Genomic DNA, 16,807 nt, shown 5'->3' on the forward strand with positions numbered 1-16,807 from the left:
TTCTTTACAGACGAATGGAAAAACTGGTAGAAGCCGACCTCTGGGAAGATCAGTTTGGATTCCGTAGAAATGAACATCAGTAAAAGCAAAACGAGGATAAGGGAATGTAGTCGAATTAAATCGGGTGATGCTGAGGGTATTAGATTTGCAAATGAGTCGCTTAAAGTAGTAAATGGGTTTCGCTGTTTGGAGTGCAAAGTAACTGATGATGGTCGAAGTAGAGAGGATATAAAATGTAGACTGTCAATGGCAATGAAAACGTTTCTGAAGAAGAGAAATTTGTTAACATGGAGTATAGATTTAAGTGTCAAGAATTCGTTTCTGAAAATATTTGTATGGGGTGTCGCCATGTATGGAAGTGAAACGTGGACGATAAATAGTTTGGACAAGAAGAGAATAGAAGCTTTTGAAATGTGGTGCTACAGAAGAATGCTGAAGATTTGATGGGTAGATCACATAACTAATGAGGAAGTATTGAATAGGATTGGGAAGAAGAGAAGTTTGTGGCACAACTTGACTAGAAGAAGGGATCGGTTGGTAGGACATGTTCTGAGGCATCAAGGGATCACCAATTTAGTATTGGAGGGCAGCGTGGAGGGTAACAATCATAGAGGGAGACCAAGAGATGAATACACTAAGCAGATTCAGAAGGGTGTAGGTTGCAGTAGGTACTGGGAGATGAAGAAGCTTGCACAGGATAGATTAGCATGGAGAGCTGCATCAAATAAGTCTCTCTACTGAAGACCAGAACAACAACCTCTCTGTCATCCTCGACCACTGCACTGTCCATCACTCTTACATCTTAGCGCTCAGCCGTCAGCCGCTAAGCGTATTACTCACTCTGCTCGTTCCAGAGCTATCGGAAGCCTCAGTTACCACCTCCCAGTTATTGGTTGTGCTGGCTCTTGTGCTCTTTCACGTTTTACCGTACTCTCTCGCTCACTGCAAGTGCATTGCTGGAGCATTTGTCAACACCTGCTGAGTGGTGCGGGATCTTCACTGTGTTGTGTGTAACTTCATATACAACGGTAGGGAGAGGTGGGCTACAGAATGTTCGGAAAAAGAAGTCGTAGGAAAGCTGGACAGGAACAGAAATTACTAGCGAACAAGTTAACACAGTGAACAGAAGATTTACTTGCATTTCTCCAAGTGTACGAAGACTCTTTACAAACAATGCAGCAAGAAACAGAGTCCAACTCATACAGCAGCAACAAGAATGAAGGTCTCTGTACTAAAGCACAAACGACGGAGTCAGAGCCACATATAGGCAGCGTCATATAGGCAGCGTCTGCTTAGCGTCATGTAATGAACTGGCCCTGAGTGCGATTGGCTCGTATTGCTTCCTCCGGCGGGTTTATCTCTTGTCGGCTGAAGGCGCCTGTAGCCCAGAGGCGTGGCTCAGCTGCCCTGCACCATTGGGGCCAACAAATCTCGCAAGACCGCTATCGCTATTGGAAAGAAACTTGCGGTTCCGTTGCCAGCTGTGAGACTCTAGTAGTATGGTATCCATGTGTGAAGCCACACACTATGCTGTGGTTATTACAGAAAACTGCAAACCATTACATTATGCTGCTTGTAAAACATCCACATAGTCGGACTGTCGGAAATGCATACATTTTCAGGAGTACAGTGCATACTGGTGAGAAATTGGTGGATTTTTTCCTTAACTTACAGCAGAATATACGCAGGCTGGTTCCCAGGTAGACGCTGAGCAACTCAAACCACCTCTCACTTTCGTTAACACCATCAAAATATGTCATGAGACTGTGCATATTACTCAAGAAAATGCACACGAACGAGCACTGCTACAAATCAGGCTCCAGAAATAGTGGTTCATGCAACTGTTATAATAAATCGCATCCCATTTCTAGTCAAATACAAACACTGGCCTGTATTAGACAAAAAGCGTTCTGCGTATTCCTCATAGACATAAATTCACCTGTTCCCTATTGCCGGTTCTCTAAATTTCCTCAGAGACGTTTCGCGTAAAGATCATCGCTTTTGCTACAGGGACTTTCATTGGATTACACGAGTGTGGACTCGCTTTCGGGTGGACGACGGTTCAAGGCCGCATCTGGCCATCCCGAGTTAGGTTTTCCGTTATTTCCCTAAATCGCCTGAGGCAAATCCTGGGACGGTTCTTCTGAAGGCGCACTGCCGATGTCCTTCATTGCCTCTTAATCCCAGTTTCTGTACCTTCTCTAATGACATCTCTGTAAACGGCAATCTAAACACTTACCTTCTTCCACAAAATCTGGCCATCCTGAATTGGGTGACTCTCATTGGAGTACACGAGTGTGGACTCGCTTTAGGGTGGACGACTGTTCAAGCCCGCATCTGGCCCTCCTGAGTTAGGTTTTCCGTAATTTCCAATTTCCCTAACTTGCTACAGCCAAATGCCGGAATGGTAATTGTTTAAAGGAAATAAATCAACAATAAATATCTGCATAAAAAAGAGTGAAGAAGTCTACACACTACCATATTGCCATGTGGCACACACACAAACACACACACACACACACACACACACACACATACACGGCATTTAAAAGGTATATCTTGCTTGCTACTACACTGTTCCACATTGATGGACTACGAAGTTGGTAATTTATGTTTGCAGATTACGGTATTATATACGAGTTATCAGAACCAAGTTAGATTCCTTATTTGTTTCGGTAGTTATTCCACGGCATACGGAGGTACACTCAGCATTCACAGGGGCCGTGCTTCTGTGGCACCAAAGGTGTGGAAATTGTGAGGTAGCTGTTAGGGTTTGAAGTTCATAAACTGATATTTTAGCTTCAGTCGAGCTCAGCTGATGCCACAGTTTCATTATTATGTTAGAGGACGTTGTATTACCAAAGACGATGCTTTAGTTACCTGTAGCATCTAGTTTGATGGAAATTCTTAGACTATGCTATTCGGGTGCTGATTGTTCCACATTAACATCTGTATGAGTATGTGGAGCGTTGTCGTACTTTCAGTAAATAGCTAACTGGCTATGGACCATGTCCCTACAGGTAGTGTATAGATCCTTTTCTCGGAAGGAAGTATAACACTCTCGTCCTTCATTTCAGGTTAGGAAGGGATTGGTAAGTTCTCCTCACGGTTCCTGCCCTCTCCCAGATTTCTTGTCATTCTCTATCGATGCATGCCTTTACTTCCTTACCCGGTATTGCTCTTATGCCCGGCATATTCTTTACCTTACCACGTTCGCCCTTCTTGGGCCAATATTGTAGACATTTCTTTCTTACGGTAGGTCTAGGAGTAATACCACTAGCAGCGCCTCAGACGGTGTCTATCTACATGCTCTAATCAGGTGCAGTAGTACACATACCTGTGCTTCAAAGTTCCAGGGGACTGATGACCTCAGTAATTAAGTCTCATAGTGCTCAGAGTCACTTGAACCATTTTTTGTAATCCACAATACCGATTAAAATTACATTTCGGTATGTTCTTAGCGGTCTTGGTGAAAGCTGGAAACTTGTTGGGCCAACTGTTGCTATTTTGTTCAGGATTTTATGGCCTCTCTGGCAGACGGATACTGTATGGGCACGAAAGATGTGCTTATCGTCGATGTTAGTATCAGAATATAGGGCCGCTCGTGATCAGGATCTGACAGGGGAAAGCATTATTCTCTGTGGCTGTACACTTTTGTTGGTTAGCCACGAGAGATTGGTTAGCCACAGGAGAGAAGCTGATGTCTAGAGGTGCCTACGGATTTGAGATTTCGTACCCATAAGCACGATTTTTCCTTTGTACAGTCGACCATATTTGCTGTACGATTGTCTATTGTTACTTCTCACTGGTGGCAATATCTGTTCACATCGAAATGCGATAGGAGACAAAATTTACGTGGGGGAAAATATTCACAACCTGAAATGACAACTATGTCTCTGAATCTGAAAAGTATTGACCGAAAACGTGACACACCACTAGAAAGCTAGGGGGGATAACCACATACCATATCAATTACTACGTTGCGTTCGAAGGCTCATTTGCGAATTATGAATGTGGCTCATCACAGTTTTTGGGTAGAATTGTAAGATAAAAGTCATGTGATTAATTTCCGGCTATTACGTAGCTCTTCAAACAAAGATTAAAGGCGTTCTACCACCTCTTGATTACTGATACAATTTTTTATATGAAACGTATTCTGCACCTTTCGGCCAGGTACATTCCTTTTCCCTTAATATGAAATGACCTCATCCATTGAGTTACTCCGTTCTCACCCTTTATCTCAAGGACGTTAACCCCAGTCTTCTTCCTTCCTCACTTTTTCCGTTCCTTTCACACACTGCACTCTTCTAGAAATGTATATATAGACAACCCATCTGCAGCATTTTTGTATTAGCGTACGTTACGTGTTTAAGGCCTTCAGTCATATGGGTATAATGAATTTTCTGAGAATGGTATTTCACACAGAGCTCTGCTATTTAGTACTTCACAAGTCCACCCCATGGCAGACAGCCCAGTCTAGAATAGCCTGCATGCAGTATTCCTTAGTTAAATCGTTCACTCTTCTTAACATGATATTTACGACTCAAAATCAGTCGTTCTTGACGCTCCCCCAATTCAGTGTCGGTTGTTTTCTCCAAAACCTGAAATAAAATTCCACACATTGCAACGCACTATAGAATGTCTCGTTCCTTTGGTGCACACTTTTACAAATTTACGGTGAATGCCTCCAGTAATCATATTTTGGCACATTGTTTCCACAATATCAAAATATGCATCTGATCACAATAAAATAAACCAAGGAAAGTTTCTAGTCAAAAAAACTGCAGAACATTTGGAAACTGCTGAAGGTCTCTATTAAGCACTTATTTTGCTCTTTTGAATGAATTTCAAAATACATTCAATATTTTCGGTGATGAAGATATAAATTGTTAATGTTATTTTGTTTTCGTGCGAGAATTGTTGTAATGTATAACCACGACTATTAAAAAGAAAGTTCGCGAATGGTCAGAAAAACTGTATTTTTCTGTCACAAGCTACGGTAACTCTTTAGTATTGTTCCCAGCCAAGGCTCATAACAATGAAACATCGCTGGACGTGGTGCGTGCGTTGCCTAGCATTTGTCTGCCTGGTGAACTGACGTTGTTCGAGTGTGTATCGAAGTTTGTAGGAAGCGAATTTGGTGAAAACCGAGGTGTGCTGCATATCTTCTGTAGGAGGAGCTTAAGTCAACGCCAAAACAAGTTTAACTGTAGAAGACAGGCAGATATCAGAGTTAGAAAGCCATGAAGCCAGTGGAGGTAAGTGACCAATAATCATTTTTACTCAGCCATCACCAACGTCCACGCAGAAACCCCCTACTACCTAATTCAACTATGAAAACTGCTACTATTGGTTGCTGTGATCTCATACGTCATAATCACAATGCGAAGTCAATCAAAGCAATATCGGAGGTTGTTAATAGATATATCCTGAGTGCCTACCATGTGAGATCGCAGTCTCCGGTGTGAATCGCGTATCGCTGTACATAGAAATCTGTGCTCCGCAAACCACCTTACGGCGTGTGGCGGAGAGTGCTTCTGCCTTCCCACCATTATTGTTGTATTAGCGAGAGGTGCTTGAGAAGATCGCGTAATAAGACGCTACCGTAAGGGCTCTAATTAGTCTCAGTTTCACGTCACTGTCAGTTCGCGAGAGCTGTAGGGGAGGAAACAGAATGCTGCCCGATCCTCTCCGGAACTTAGTCTCTCGGATTTTTGACGACAGCTTCTCCATCGTCCACAACAACGCCTGTAGGGGCTGCCACTGGAGTTGAGAATTTCCATATCGCTTTCGCGCCCACTAAACAGTCCCGTGACACCTCTCGATCTCCTTTGGATCTCCTCCAACTCCTGTATTATTCCAAGCTGGTAAAGGGCCCACACTAATCTGTAACACTGAACAATTCGTCGAACAAGACTTTTGAAAGCATCTTTTTCGTGGATGATTTGCAGTTTCTCAGAGCCCTTCTAGTGAGTCTCACATTGGCACCTGCTTTTCCTACAATTAGTTTTAAGTCATCATTCGACTTCAGGTCGCTTCGGATTGTTAATCATAGGTATTTTATCGTTGTTTCAATTTCCGTTGATTTATCGCCAGTGTCGTGATTGAACAATTCCTGTGGTACTAATCGATTCGCCGCAGAAATTTCTCTATTTCCCTTACAGTATTTTGTCACTGCAATCTCCCTGTAGACAACAAAGTAGCCTTCGTGTATCTTCATGGAAAATACCCGGCGTTAACCACTAAGCTCAATAAGATCTGTGTTTTCACAAGAATTTTTTTCAATTTTCTTTCTGCAAAAGCTTCGTTATGTGTGAACATAAAACATGTTTCGCTATTCTTCAACAGATCGACGTGGCAATGCAGGCATATACTTAGGTGCATCTATCCAGCTACCATTCTCCTGCGCTTTTCCAATCCAATGGTACTCTCAATTGCTCCCGCGATCAACGATAATGTTGTACTTGGAGGGTCATAAGTTCTTCGATTAATCTGTATAGAATGTCTCAGTATCTCATGTGGTCCCAATGTATTTCCCGCTGTGAGCGATTTTACTTGATTTTCTGTTTCGTAGTAACTTATCTTGAAACTACCACTTAGGCGTTTGTGCGGCAACCGAAAGGAGAAACCGTATTACGATCGCTTTTGGTGAAAAATTTTCGAAAAATCGAATTCATTATTTTCGTTTTCTCTTTACTGTCTACCATTTCGATACCAGTATGGTCAACCGACCGACCGAACACAAGATTTCGATTATTTAAGAGGATTTGCGATGACCTCACATGTCCCCAAAGGACTTAAGGCAGACTCAGCATGGGCCTTTTGGTTTCCACCGAACTGCCGATGTGAGCGACGTATGCTATTTGCGTTAATTCACGTGAATCTAATTTCATCATTTGGTCTAAATGGCTCTGAGCACTATGGGACTTAACATCTGAGGTAATCAGTCCCCTAGAACGTAGAACTACTTAAACCTATCTAACCTAAGAACATTACACACATCCATGCCCTAGGAAGGATTAGAACCTGCGACCGCAGCAGTCGCGCGGTTCCGGACTGATGTGCCTAGAACCGCTCGGCCTCCACGGCCGGCTAATTTCATCAGTCAACAGCGTGGATGCAGAACCTGGAATACAAATTGCTAAATTTTAACTCCTATGGCTCCGCGTCTGGTGTGTTCATGTTACTCCCAACAATACGAATCTTTGTCCGAAGGAGATAAATCTTTTAAAAGATTCATCCGCAATTCTCCGAGATAACACCCTCACGGGTAAGTTCTCTGTCGTATGTTCTATTCAAATATATTGCCTTATAACCAGGGTCAGCCAATTTAAAGTTTTTGGGAACCCAAACTGACTGAATGTTATCCAAAGATTGTGGAATCACATGTAATATGAATGTAGTACTACTATAGTCAAACGAGCATCCCAGTTAAGCTTTTTTCACTAAGCACGAACCTGTGCGTCTGATTACCACAAATAATTTGTTTTAAATCCACAAGAAGTTGCGAGTGAGTGGATAGTAAAAGGCATCCCACCTTTAAATCATTATCACTCTTCCCTCCCAATTTCAGAATTTTGTTTCTGCACTGCTTAGAACCAATAATAGTTGAAGACAGAACTGAAATGTTGCGCAATAACTACGTTCATACTGAATTCCATCGTCAGCTTAGCAATAACATTGTCATTTACCTGAAGTGTTTCGAAATATTTTACAGTGGTTAACATGCTCAGTAAAGTAAGTGAAATATGCTTATTAGCCGTTGGAAAATCAGTTTCCAGTACAATGCACGTCTGCACTACGTCACGTCTGCAGTACGTAAACTCACTGTTCCCTTCATAGCATTTTATAGCTAAGTACTATGAATAAGAAGACAATTATATTTGCTTATTCCTGAAACCTCGATATTCGGCGTTTTATTCGGACAGAATGATATATCAGTCACCAATAAGGTCTATATAGAGCAAGAATAGTTAAATGTCACTAACTCTGATGTGCATATATATTAAAAGATCTACGGACATAATGGACGCCACCGTGTTTCATCATTTTGCCACAGCTGCATTTTGTGCTCCAGAGTACATTGACAACGCAACGACTCATAATAAAAGCAACTAGCAGCTAGTTTTCGAAGCGTTGAAATATTTACGGAAATTTGTGACTAATGGAGTGAAAGAAAGTGTTTAGCACTGTTTAGAGCAGGATACGGTCGCTACATAGGAAGACATCATCAACACAAAAAAGACGGGTGGAAATGGATGTTTAATGCGATCCATTTATTTTACGGGGCGTTAGTAATCTTCTTCGGTGTAAATTTCCATTTAAAATAATGACCGAAGTTGGTGGGTCCCAGGTACAATATAGGAAGACGCAAACTTTCTTAACAGGACGCAAACTATCGATTAAGGATCCTAGAATTTGTCACGAGACTAAAAGGATATCTAGAGCTGTGTTGGAACTCCAGCCTATGCGGTTAATCACAAGACAGCAAAAACGAAACCAATGCTTTCACATCGTTGACGTCCCGGACCACAGAAAGCTGCGTCACCAAAACATATCATGTCCTTCTCAGGTGTACTATTTTGGCATCCGCCTGAAGTGACATAAAGTAACACCGAACGATATGGAGCAGCGGTTTAGCACATTGGACTCGTATTCGGGAGAACGACGGTTCAAAGCCGCGTCTGGCCATTCTGAATTATGTTCTCCGTGATTTCCCTAAATCGCTTCAGGAAAATTCCGGAATCGTTCCTTTGAAAGGGCACGGCCGATTTCTTTCCCTAGCCTTCCATAATCGGGTGACACCCATGATGTCCAAGTTTCGTCCCATCCCCTAAATCGACCAATCAACGAACCCAAATCAACCAACCAAATCATGGAAATGAAATAAATTTCAGCTGAGATAGCTGAACAGCTCGAATTGTAGGAAACTCCAGCGCGCGAACCTCGCTGCCAAAATGTCCTGCAGTACCTTCTCGTCCACATTCAAAATATACGTCGTAGCTGACCAAGAAGGTTGATGTGGGCACCCAGAAATAGATGCATTTGCGAAACCTGTTTCCATTTCTCTTTGGCGTCGTTTATCTCAGCAAATTGCTGGTAGTTCTCTCATACGAATGCTACTCTTTTATCAAGGTCTGCTATGTCATGAATTTCAACCCACAGTGGATATCCCATGAAACCTTGCCTGTCTGTCTGGGTCAGTGTCCACGCTATGTCCGGTGACCGCACCACGACACTCTTATCAATTTTCAGAGAGCAAGTAAAAATGCCTACAAAATATGGTCTCACGCAAAATACAAGTGTCTGCCGAGACATTTCGCCTGATTACGTGCAGCTCACTTAACTTAAACAGTCAGGCATTTCCTTCTTCGCGACACGTCTGGCTACACAATGCAGAGGCATTGAAGATGCTACCACAGCGTTTCCAATGGAAAGTCTTTGACCATCCGCCTTTCGGCCCGGAATGTCTCCCTCTGCGTTTCATCTCCCGTCACGTGAACTGGTCTCCATGAAGGCAACGTTTCGGTACAGACAACGAATGCAGACCAGCGTACAGAATTTTTGGGGAGCGCAGGAAGCTGTCTTCTCTGAAGGAGGGATTGGAAATGTAGTACAACGCTACGACAAGTGTCTAAGGCTGAGAGGCAAATATGTAGAGAAGTAGCAGAAAGGTGCAGTCACCTCATGCAAATAAATCATTTTGAGTACCTCCGTGGTTTCCATTTCGCGACCGATGGAACATTAATAAAAGAACAGCCCTAGAAGTAAGGTGAAATCACTTGGGGTGCAGAGCAGGCATTGTGTGGAATTATCTGAAAAAGGCGTAAATAGAACAGGCAACACCCACTACGGCTTTGCTTTGTAGGAGTTTTATTACTAATACTTTTTGCTTGGGTTTATTGAGCCATGTTGTAAAAAGCTTGATACAAATACAGAATTATGTCTGCCGAGAAAGCAGAATATAAGTTGTAGTCACAATGATATCAATTTATTGTGCAGTTTCCACTTAGGACCAATGTTGGTACCTAAAGAATCCTAACATATCAACTACTGATATTATATAACCAAACAGAGCTCAGGAGAAAATGAAAAGCATACACTTGGGTTGTGTCATGATTATGTTACGACAGATAACACGCCAAGTTTCGTATAAAGACATTAATACCTCGTGTAAATCATTAAAAGTTGTGTATCCTCCTCAGCCCTGAGCTTACATTTTGTGGGTGAAAATTGTTTGTAGGTGGTAAACGATTGGTTCTTGGGGCTAAATAAGACAGAAACACTAAATTACAAAACTTTCTCTGTTAGCACATGAAGCATATTCACTACAGCAGGACTCACAGACGTTTTTCACCCTAGTAATGACGTATTTCCGCGGATTACTTTGCTGCAATTTATTTGTAAACTGGCAATCGAATTACTTAGATATCTTTGTGTAAGTACCACAAATTGTTAGCTTATTACACTATGTGATCAAAAGTATCTGGACGCCTGGCTGAAAATTACAGGTTCTTGGCGCCCTCCATCGGTAATTGTGGAATTCAATATGGTGTTGGCCCACCCTCAGCCTTGATACAGCTTCCACTCTCGCAGGTATACGTTCGGTCAGGTGCTGGAAGGTTTCTTGCGGAATGACAGCCCATTATTCACTGAGTGGTGCACTCAGGAAAGGTTTCAATGTCGGTCGGTGCGGCCTGTTACGAAGTCGGTGTTCCGAAACATCCAAAACGTGTATATAGGATCCAGGTCAGGATTCTGTGCAGGCCAATCCTTTACAGGGATGTTACTGTCGTGTAACAACTCGCCACCGGCCGTTCATTATAAGCAGGTACACGATCGTATTGAAAGATGCTGTCGCCATAACTGAATTGCTCTTCAATTGTGGGAAGCAAGAAGGTGCTTCAAATATCAATCTAGGCCTGTGCTGTGATAGTGCCACGCAAAACAACCAGAGGTGCAAGGCCTCTCCATGAAAACACGACCACGCCATAACGGCGTGGTATGTGGCTTAAGAGCAGCCACTCGACCATGAAACACAACTTATCTCACGTCTCGGCTAACTTTCATAGTACTTGAGTGTATCCTGATACAGTTTGGAATTCCTGCGGCATGGTCTGGATAGATGTCTGCCTAGTGCACATTACGACCCTCTTCAACATGTATAGCTTACCTTCTGAAATTGCTGCGTAGATGGGACATTCCTCTATTTTAATGCAAATGCAAAGAGAAGCTCCTGTTTTCTGGGAAACTGCACTGCATAACCTGAAACCCTTACATCCAGGCGACGCACATCTGAATCAACTATTCCGTGATTTATTCACTACTTCGTGTGGACAAAAAATGATTCAAAAGGCTCTGGGGACTTAACTTCTGAAGTCATCAGCCCCATAGAACTTAGAACTACTTAAACCTAACTAACCTAAGGACATCACACACGCAAACGCCCGAGGCAGGATACAATCCTGCGACCGTAGCGGACGCGCGGTTCCAGACTGTAGCGCCTAGAACAACTCGGTCACATAGCCGGCTCAGGTGGACAAGATACATTGCATGGAACACCTTTGTTGTTAGCATTGGCTTAGGGTTTTCTGTTCGGGGGTGTTTCCTCATCTGAAATGTATCACCATTGTCATCACGTTCCGCTTTTTCTTCCACACTTTCTTCTACGTCTTATATCCTGTATTGTGACTGTGAAAGTAAAGGTCGTTGTTGATTGTATAGCTACTGCTAGGAGGGCGTACTCAAACGCAATGCTTCCAATATTTTCATCTGAAACTGTTATAGATTTTTAAATAAAACACACGCTTTTAATGTTCGATATGTGTATTTTTCATGCCTACATATTTCCATCTCGTCGTAGTCCCTCCAGTGACGAACGTATTACTCCCAACGAGAGATCAGTTTGTTCATAACGTCACTGTACAATGTCTCGCTTTGTTTGACGGAGCTATAACCTCACCTTTGCTTGCACCGTTTCTACACTACCAAAGTGGAGGCCTCGTCGGTAATGTTTAAGTTTTGAAAAGAGATGCAAATGGGATGGGAGCCAGTCTGGACTGTATGCAGGAAGGTCGATGACAGAAAACACAAAGCGACGGATTGTTGCTGATGTCGCAGCGCTCGTTTGTTTTCCATGTGTGGACGAAATCTTAAAATTCTTGCTTTATTGTTTTCTGTGATTCTGTTTCTCACGCAACGACATAGCTACATGACACACAGCCACGTTACACGCTAAAACTCGGAGCACTCTAGCGCCAGAGTTTTGCAACTTGCGTCAGTGAAGTGGAAAAGTCGACTGAGTAATACACATGACATGTAGTACCTCAACCGACATTGAGAACAGAATTAAAAATTCGGAGGCGTTAATACACATACCGTGTCGTACATCTAAAAAATATATCGTTTAATTGTTGTGAGCCAGTAAACATTCTCTTATTCTACAGCGGAGGATGTATACACGCATACAGCCTGAAATTTCCTTCATTTCTCCAAACTATGCTATCATTTTGATAAATTTCTGTCTTCATCTAGATACTGAAACTAACTGGAAGATTACAGAAAAGGAATCAAATGATGAACAGAAAACGCATTGTGTGAAGTATAACCCACAATCAGACACAGCAAGTTTTGTTAATTACCTGATTCAGAGAAAAATAAATAAATCGTCAATGCCGAGTATATGGTTCTTTAGAACGGAGAAGGATATTTGAGAATCTCGTGATACAATAAAACAGGAGCACTTGATGGGACTTCATCGAGATTTTGCAGTAAATATTTGGCTGTGTTTCGATGTAACTGTAGGAAAACAGTAAGCTGCTTATATCTCCTGCTTCTATCTTGTGACAGTCACTGGAAGGGTTATACTTGACGCCTATCCAACGTACGTTGGAAGTAGTTGAACTATGATTTGTACAATTATCAGCTTCTTGCACTCTGAAGTTTCCGAAACCAGGTGGAGCTTCTAATTAGTGCCTGTATCGCAATGTAGTATTGACTTCTATAGTAGGCTACACTAAAAGGCCCCAACATTCTGCCCATTCTTGCTCGGCGAGTTTCCACCCCCATAATGTGAAATATGAGGATGGTAAATTGTCATTCATTACATGGCCAGAAATACTGACCTTCTTCGGAATCTATTCGGCCTTCTCATTGTAAACTAATCCTAAATGACCTCGGCTCCTCAGCAAGGTGATTGTCGTACCTCTTCGCTTATTTTGCAACATAATTTTCAGGACCTGAATATTCATTTTACTTATCCACAGTCAATGTTGAATACATTGGTATACGCTTTTGGAGTAAGACTCCACAGAACGTTCTGGAGCACCGGAGCACGACCAGATGCGAGAGTCTCTCGAATTACTGTCGCCTCTGCTGTAAAAATGGAAAATATGGGGGCAGACGAAACTGTTTTGAGTATTTCAGCTTCGTATTGGTGAAATCACTTAGAACAGTGTGAGTCCAGTAAGGATTAACGTAAGCACAGACACTTGAACTCATTGTCACAAAGCAGTTTTTCATAATACTGTAATAGCGAATTTCGAGTTTTACAATCTGATATAGGAATGGGATTGGAAATGCGTCTATGTAGGTATCTGTTTGAATCCAAAGGTAGATCACATACACCGAGTCTAATACTTAAACCAATAGAGAGCAGACATGACATATTTTCGATGTAGATCCTATGTGCGGAAGAATTTCTTTCATTTCCCCTAGGAGAGAGATTCATCTACACTAGGACTGAAACTTCCTGACAGATTAAAACAGTGTGCCGAACCGACACTCGAACTCTGGGGCTTTGCCTTTCGCGGGCGAGTGCTCTACCAACTGAGCTACACAAGCACCCACCACGACCCGTCCTCACAGCTTCACTTCTGCCAGTACCTCGTCTCCTAACTTTCATACTTCACAGAATCTCTTCTGCGACCCTCGCAGAACTAGCACTCCTGGAAGAAAGGATATTGCGGGGACATGGCTTAGCAACAGCCTGGGGGATGTTTCCAGAATGAAATTTTCACTCTGCAGCGGAGTGTGCGCTGATATGAAACTTCCTGGCAGATTAAAACTGTGTTCCGGACGAGATTCGAACTCGGGGCCTTTGCCTTTCTCGGGCAAGCGCTCTACCAACTGAGCTACCAAAGCACGACACACGACCCGTCCTCACAGCTTCAATTCTGGCGGTACCTCGTCTCCTAACTTCACAGAATTCTGCCAGTACCTTGTCTCCTATCTTCACAGAATTCAGAGTTATTACGGACAGGCCATTAGACGATATGCACCTCTGAATGATGTTTGAGCAACGAGAAAAACTGAAGCGGTACCTTCTTTCATAGGTTGTCCACATATGACCATCCTGCTCAAAGACTTTGGCCTAAAGGAACAGATTCTTGGTATGGTTACTAAAAGCAAAAGAAAGTGGTCAAATATACCATCAAAAACATTCTCTTCCTCTGCTTGTTATGAACTAAATAAAACTAATTTTTAGAGACCTGAGTGACTCTATTTTGCTTGGTAAATGTCTTCATACGGGCGCTCAGAATACAAATGAAAGTTTCAACCATTTTATATGGGAAACATTACCCAAGGCTGTTTTTGTAGGAGTAAATACATTAAAAGTTGGTGTACTAGATGCAGTGATATGTTTCAATGATGGAGTAATAGAAAGATTGGAAGTCCTGAGAAATTTAGGCATAAAATCTGTCTCTAATTTGGAAGATGAGTTGCTTGCGTGTGGCAGACAACGGAATAATGAAGCTGAAAGATTCGCTCTTCAAGTTACCAAAGAAGCAAAAAGTGCTAAAAGGAATGCCAAGAAAAAGCTTGAAGATGAAGAATTACTGCAGGACGAAGACTATTCTTCAGGAATGTTCTGAGGCACAGTTTAATTTTACTCACATCTTCATTCGCAATTTCCTGCAAGTTGTATTTTTGAGAATACAGGTACAAATATTTCCTACAATTTATAAAGCATAGCTCTAATTTTTTCCTGTATCTTGCAATAGTCCATACTTATGAAGTAACCTAAGCTTTATTGCAGAATCAGATAAATTATAGAAAAATAACATTTTTATCACGGAAAAAGCTATAGAAATTAAAAAGTAAGATGCGATTTTTTTATCCTTCTTATATTTATAATAGGTGGAATTAAATAGGTCTAGTACCTCAGCCATCACGTCATGCGCATCTGGTAAAAAATTTGGTCTTCTTCAAATGTATAACATCGCATTAAATGGTACCTCAGTTTGAGGAAGTAATTTGGAAAAAAACTGCACCTATTTCTCTCTAATTTTTATAATAATCCTAAGCGGGTTCAAAAATACTAAAATACTTCTAATTGGTTTAGAAAGTGTTTTGCATTACCTGATATTAACAAAAAATCTGTAAAGCATACACACTATAAACTGTGCCTAATAGAATAAGGTGTTGCTTTTCACATAACATTGAGCCGGAAAGGTACCCTGTATCCTTAAGCGCTAGTTGACGTTATGGAATAATTTGTGAGGATTCCGTTATTCAGTACGTAACAGAGTCGTTAACCTGTAACGAAGTACCATGTTGATTTTGGGACAGAGAGATCAGTCACATTTAATACACTGAAGAAAGTATACTAGGATATGTGCGCTGGATCCGTTTCTAACACCACGGCTACTGTATTTTCCATTATGTTTTGAAAGGGTGCCACTTTCCTCTGTTGATGTTCGAAAAACTGATAGGAAAGAATTTTATGTCTCTTGTTGTCGGTTCGTCCTCGGAACATTAGGGAAATTATCTGATCTTAATTCGTCATGCAGTATTACGCAGAAATCCTGGCATCTGCTGACGAGCATAACGAAAGGGCCCCAACAGAGCAGCATTTGTGGGGAAGAGACATCAGGACATCAGGATTCGACAGGCATAGTTGGAATTAAGAATATGAGAACAATAATATCGACAGCAATGCTCGTAAGACGTTTATAATTTATTACAGCAAACTCACTTTAGTCACTGTGGGACCATCTTCAGTGCACATACTAAACCCCTGAAGACTCATTTAATAAGAGCACTAATTCCAACTTCAATATGACATCAACATAGAAGAACACAACAGTTAAGTGGTCTTCTATTACGTATAACCAAAAGAAGCATCGTGTTAGTGTTACTACGATACAGTAAAGTGTCAAAATATGAACTTAACACACTTCAAAATTTTTAAGGCTTTCATCGCCACTTGTTGACAAGCTGCCTGTTGGCTTCTTGCTCGGACTCTTCGGCCGACGTTTGTCTGATGATTTTTCTGACGTTTCGCCAGTAGGAGTGGCTGACATTGTCATAGCCTCAACCTCCATTGCCGGTGGTGGACTGGAGCCAGACAATATGTAACTGGCTCTCCAACGACCTAGTGCTTCTCTGCGGTCATTTCCGGCGCGCTTCTCGTCTTGCTTCTGGAACGCTCATACGCTGCAACACGGAAATCCAGGATCCGTTTACCTTGAGGATTTGTTCTTTCTTGTTGAATCTAGTCTCGTGTTTGCGTATTACTATAACTTCTCTGAATAACCGGGTGTGCTAGCTATTTTCTACAGCCAGAACCTCACTGTCGGCGAATTTTACTATGTGGTCGGTCTAACACAGCGCGCGCTCTACCATGAGCGATTTCTCCAGTTGTCTCAACCTGCAATGTCGGTTATGTTATGTGATCCTAGCGTTGATTGAGTGCTGGATTGACTAGACGATCAGTCAACAGCAGGATCAAAAGGGTCTTAAAAAAACTTTCAAGCGTTCTTCTGGCTCAAGACGACGTTGTAATTCCGGCGTTGCTCTTGGTCAA

The 16,807-nt window shown here is 42.0% G+C and overlaps 1 non-coding gene across 1 annotated transcript; it reads right to left on the reverse strand.

Moving 5' to 3' along the window:
• Positions 1–14,068: 14,068 nt before the first annotated feature.
• Positions 14,069–14,142, reverse strand: Trnas-aga. Its single transcript has one exon. It is a non-coding gene; the product is annotated as a tRNA-Ser (tRNA).
• Between the last annotated feature and the right edge of the window lie 2,665 nt (positions 14,143–16,807).

The sequence above is a fragment of the Schistocerca piceifrons genome, chromosome 6, assembly GCF_021461385.2.
Source record: "Schistocerca piceifrons isolate TAMUIC-IGC-003096 chromosome 6, iqSchPice1.1, whole genome shotgun sequence".
In the NCBI taxonomy this organism is placed as follows: Eukaryota; Metazoa; Arthropoda; class Insecta; order Orthoptera; family Acrididae; genus Schistocerca; species Schistocerca piceifrons.